This window comes from Otolemur garnettii, unplaced genomic scaffold (assembly GCF_000181295.1).
Source record: "Otolemur garnettii isolate 467f Iridium unplaced genomic scaffold, OtoGar3 scaffold00028, whole genome shotgun sequence".
In the NCBI taxonomy this organism is placed as follows: domain Eukaryota; kingdom Metazoa; phylum Chordata; class Mammalia; order Primates; family Galagidae; genus Otolemur; species Otolemur garnettii.
Window position 1 is genome coordinate 308,028 of NW_003852423.1, and position 5,927 is coordinate 313,954.

Below are 5,927 nucleotides of genomic sequence, written 5' to 3' on the forward strand. Positions count from 1 at the left end.
TTTTTCAATATTTTATTAGGCAATTTCTTTTTATTGTATCAGGTTCATTGAGGGTACAAAGAATTAGGTTACACTGATTGCATTTGTTAGATAAAGCCCCTCTTATAACTGTGTCCTGCCCCCAAGAGTTGTGCCATACACCATAAGCTTCCCATCTCCCTCCCGCCTCCCATCTCCCTCCTTTCTCCCCTCTCCCTCATTCCACTGCCCCCCCCCACCAAAATTGATTTGAGTTTTTCTTTTATGTATTAGATCGTCTACTGGCTTCATATTAGGATTGAGTACATTGGATTCTTCTCCATTCTTGTGATGCTTTACTAAAAAGGATGTATTAGGCAATTTTAAAAACATACAGTACAGTTGAAAGAATTATACAGTCATCACCCATACATCCGCCACATACATTTTATCGTTTTTTTCTTCTTCTTTACATGTAGGGAATTTGTTGATAGAGAGGCCACAAGTTCTGTGCCCCTCATCACAATGATCCCAGTTTCCTGTTGGGCATGTTATAAACAGAGGAGCCATTCTTTAGGCCCCTTGCTCTGAGCATACCCCTCTTCATGCTGAATTTCACTGTGATCTCCTTGGAAGTCCTTGCCTTGGGAAGCTGTGCACCGAATCCAGCACCTAGTCCACACCTCAAAGCACATTTTCCAGGATGAGTTCATGATCTTCACTGTCAGACCTTGTAAGACAACAGCTCTGGCAGCCAGTCCACTAAGAGTTCCCAAACTGCTTTGAAGGGTAGACTAGGCACCAGCGTCAGTGCAGAGCTTCCCAAGGGGAGGACTTTGAAGGTGACTGTAATTATATTCAGCAATGAGGTGTGGAGCACTTTTTCTAGGATAGGTCACAAACTTGTCTGAGCTCACTTGTATTATATGCATATATAGAGTAAATGTCTATACACATAATACTAGGTATTTTAGGATGCTAGGTATGTTATACAAGCTACTTCAGACTATTTGAAAAACTATTTGGTATCTTCGTTACCAAAAAGCAAGTCACCAATGTGCTAGCTTTTAAGGTAAAAAAAAGTTGGAGCTCAGTGGTTGCCAGGGGTTGAGGAACAGGAAAACAGGCAGAAGATTTGAGAGTTTTAGAGTAGTGAAAATACTCTGCGTGCTACTGCTAGTGGTGGACACGTGTCACTGGACATTTGTCCAAACCCAAAAGATATACAACAGCAAAAGTGAACCCTAATGTAAAATCATGAACTGACACTGACACGTCATCACCCCCAGGGCATCAGAGGCATCGCTCTGGCAGGGGATATTGACAGGTAGGCATCCGGATAGCTCTGTGCCCTCCTCACAACATGGTTGTGCATTTGAAATGGCTGTTAAAAAAATAAAGTACTTTTTTTAAACATGGGAAAATACAAGTTTTCAAAGTCCTTTATTTACAGTGCATGTGTTATGACACAGCACGCTATACCATGTAGCCATGAGCTCCACAATGACAGTGAAGGCCAAAGGTAATTGTACAAAAGCTACAGCTCAGCATATAAGGCACAGAATTCCATAGGAAAGCTTGACACAGGTCACAGAAGGACGTAACCAAGAAAGGAACCAACTGCAGAAACCAAGGATATGGTGGGGGAGGAGGTGTCTGAGCTGGTCATTGGAGGGTAGCTCTGCTCTCTGCAGTACTGTTGGAAGCAAAGACCCTTCCAGGGAGAGAGGGCAGCGGGAAACAAGACATGGGGAATAGACATCACTGTGCAGGATGCTGGTGACTTTTCCTCAGTGCCCAAGTCCAACTTCATAACATATCAACTATAATGAACTTTCTGACACTCTCCAAAACTGATCTTCCTGAAGCAAATGTTATAATTACTTAATCATTATCATTTGCTTATTTTAAAAAAAAAATCACGTGTTCTATTGGTAAAGATATACTGATACATACAGTTCCAAAGCTGTTTGAGAATGTTAATGGCATATAAACAAAAAAGAAAATGAACCAGGGAAAGGAAAAATGCCAAACCTGTGCTGGATCATTGGATCGTATGGGAAGCTTTCAGCTCTGCATTTGAAATATGAGCATACTAATGTGCAGAAAGACATCATGACTTTATTTTTCATTTAATAACTGTTCACATACAATGTATTCATTCATTTAATTTTCAAAACTAGCTTGATGTAGGTGCTACTGTGAGCCCCATTCTGCAGATGAGGAAACCGAGGCACAGGAGAGTTCAGAGACTTCCTGTCAGCAGCAAAGTCAACATCGGTTCGCAGGCAGGTCAAGGTAGACGCCACCTGGTAGGCTACTAACCACCGCTCCAGCTGCCTCTCCAAACCAACCAGCAGCAGAGCCAGGCCAGAACACAAGGCTCCTGACTCCAAGTCCCATGTTCTTTCCACTCAAAAGTTTCTGTCTATACCCAGCCAAGATAGATTTGTATGATCTCGATCACTGATGCTCTTCGCTATCTCTGTGCCAAAATGCTTCCTTTCCTCCTCAACCTTTAGATTTGGTTGTTGTTCTCATTTTCACAGATGGAATTTTTCTCTGTCCTCAGCTACATTCATTTTGCGTCTCACTAAAACCAAACCATGACTAGTTAAACCACAACAAAAAAAGCCTCGGCCTCATGCATTCCTAAAAAAAGTTTTCAAAAGCAAAAAAATAAATGAGTAACCACATGTAGTATCTGCTTTTATTTGTCTTAGAAATGAAGGAATAGAAAGCAAGCACACATTTGTACAATTCATTTGTAGCCCAGATACCTGGTGTTTCTTTAATTTTAAACTTGCTTCCCTGTGAGGGATCACAGCTGAGAAAGCAGAGGGCCTCTTTTCACTTCACTTCCCATACTCCAGCGTGTCATTTCATCCTGGCATCACAGGATGTTGGGGGGATTTTTCCCCAGACTAGTTGGCTAGTCTCCACAACTGGAGACCACAGGAGAGAGATATCCTAACATCTGAGAGAGAATACCAACAGCTGCCACGGCTGACTAAGAGGCAGCAAAACCAGGCCCACCACCACCATTCTCACCCTCACTCTAGTCTACATGGTGGTTCCAAACCCTGACTTCACATTGGAATCACCCTGGAGCTCACAAATCTGATGCCCAGATGCGTCCTGTAGAGATATTTTATGGGTACTACTCTTGACAATGGGATTTTTTTAAGAGCTCCCCAAGTTGTCATAATTGCTGGCAAGGTTAGAATGACTACTACATAAGACAGAGGGAGGTGCAAACATAGGTTTTAAAGACGATGTGAGATGGGATCCTTTTTTCCAAATGGAAGTTGTCTTTCTCTGAATATCCTGGAGACTGGGAAGATGGCTGTGGACAATTCCAAGAGGGCTTTCCTGTAGGATGCTGTTTGTGGATATTCTTATCCTCTGCCTCTGTGAGCAAGAGAAAGAGGATGAAAATGGCATTATGATGGAAAGAAAAGACTGCTGTGGGAAAGATAGCTGGGCTCCGGACATCTTTCATCCTTATTTACCCAAGAAAGCTGTTTACCAGGTGCTGAGCAAAGGCTGGACTGTGGAAGCAGGAATCTATGGCTAGACCATGCATGCTTGTAGGGACTGGAAAATATGGAGTTCCATACTCAGCGGACTGTGCAGGGGCGAGACCCCACCCTGTCCCCTCCAGGAGAAGGTCCACGCTTGGATGCTGCCTCACGCAGGCATGGAAAGCCAGCAAAGAGGCATTAGCCACCAACAAGAAGAGACCTAAACCAGCAGTAGACAAATACAGAGATGCTTTCTCTTTCCCACGCCAGACTCAAGACACAGGAGGAGCTTGCACCTAAAAGGTAGAGCCAGAGAAATTCAGATTTCCTTGGATTAAATTGTGATCCTGAAAATTAAAAACTGAGCTGAGTTATAGCAACCAGAATTGACTAGAAATGTACAGAATCCACCAAAGACAGCCTCAAAGCAGAAAAGTAGTCTTCTAATCAAAGTCAAAGGCAGAATTGGAGGGGGAAAAGCCACTAACTCCTTCACTGAGTTGAGATTCCTGAATAATCCTGTTAGATTTGGAGGAGCTTGTCCATTTTTCCAGAGGCAGTTTATTTCCCTGGAAATTAAAGAGTATGTTAGCCAAAGGACACATCAGTGGATGTGACTGACTTCTAAGGATCAGTGTACTATTTTATCATCCTTTACAGAGAATGAAGGAACACTATGGACAGACACTCTGAGCTTGGCTCCTTTACAGTTGTGTGTCTTGTGCCTTGGTGCCAGGGGCGAGTGGTCCAGCGCATGCTGACTTAACTGCAAGGAGAGAGAGATGTAATACATGCCATGCTGTTACACTCACTCTTCACAAATTAGGAAACTCCTTCCACGACTTTCTCATATGGAATATGGGAATGTGATTTGCTCATGAGGCTGCTTTGAAGATGGCACTGCACCTCACACAAGGGCTGGCACTTGAGCTACTCAATGTTCGTGGAAACTAGTCTTTTTTTTCTAGAGACAGAGTCTCACTTTGTCACCCTTGATAGAACGCATGATGTCATAGCTCACAGCAACCTCAAACTCCTAGGCTTAAGCGATTCTCTTGCCTCAGCCTCCCGAGTAGCTGGGACTATAGGCACCGGCCACAACACCTGGCTATTTTTAGAGATGAGGTCTCACTCTGGCTCAGGCTGATCTTAAAGCTGTGAGCTCAGGCAATCCACCTGCCTCAGCCTCCCAAATGTTGGGATTACAGACGCACCCAGCCATGGAAACTAATCTTGATAAAAGACTTCTCTAGAGTACAATTCTAATTAATTACCCCCCATTTAAATGAGCATAAGTACCAGAAGGACTTTGTTGAAACATTGTTTCATGGAGAAGGCATCCACATAGCCCACATGTGGAAGACACACAGGGCCTTAGCTTCCTCCATACTAACAAATGTGGTTTCTTGGGAAATTTTTAGGCACAGTTCATACTAATAACAACCATACATCATCTATATAATCCTGCTTAAAAATCATTTTATTTGATGATTTTTAAGCATTCAGATTTAAAGTGTCTGGCCCTTTTAAGAAGACAATAAAATAAACAGAGAACTTTGAATGAGAGAATTATTAACACACACAAATCTAAAATTATCACTCTTCCTTGGAAAGGCAAATCAGAGTTGGAGGATAGACAGGGAATTAATCCAAGAGCTCAGTAGCCAGGCAGCAGTCCATGGATCAAAGAAGAACAAAGGCAAAAGAAATTAAGTCTAATGAAGAATTACAAGGTAACAGGGGAGTCGCAGAAGGAAAAAAAAAAATCACACCTTTCCTTTGAATAGAAATTAGAACTAGCTGGAATGAGACAAAGAGCCATGAACAAGTACCCAAAAAGTCTCAAAACTCAAAGAACACCAGAAACCTTCCTTTTAGGATAAAAGAAAAATTAATTCTTAAATATTCAGAGTTTGTATTAGTGCTTACGAGTACATTTTGTGTCTAATACTGAAGAGTGTCCATTTCTTTGACTCTAAGTATTCTAAGACAAACAAAATTAATCAATTCATGTTATTTTTAAATAATTATAATTTATAAAAAAAAAAAAGCAAAGTAAAGCACATCTTGATTTCAACTTTGATTTCAGTTATCTGAAGAAAATCTGTTCTTGGGCACCAAGATATCCCAAACTCCAAACCTATGGTTTTTAACTGTAAGTGTACATCAGAATCGTCTAGGTCACAGTGGTTCTCAATCTTCCTGCTGCTGTGACCCTTTAATAGTTTCTCATGTTGTGGTGACCCCCAACCATAAACTTATTTTCATTGCTTACTACAATTACTAATACATTTGGAATAATTTAACAAATTTATTTTGTAGTCCCTATTTACCTACCCCTCATAATACCGTGTTTCCCCAAAAATAAGACCTACCCCCAAAATAAGCCCTAGTAGGACTTGTTAAATATAAACCCTACCCCCATAATAAGACCTAGTGATAGGC

At 41.6% G+C, this 5,927-nt stretch overlaps 1 non-coding gene across 1 annotated transcript; it reads right to left on the bottom strand.

The window, feature by feature from the left end:
- Nucleotides 1-429: 429 nt before the first annotated feature.
- Nucleotides 430-558, bottom strand: LOC111724920. Its single transcript, XR_002773128.1, has one exon. It is a non-coding gene; the product is annotated as a small nucleolar RNA SNORA11 (small nucleolar RNA).
- Nucleotides 559-5,927: the final 5,369 nt, after the last annotated feature.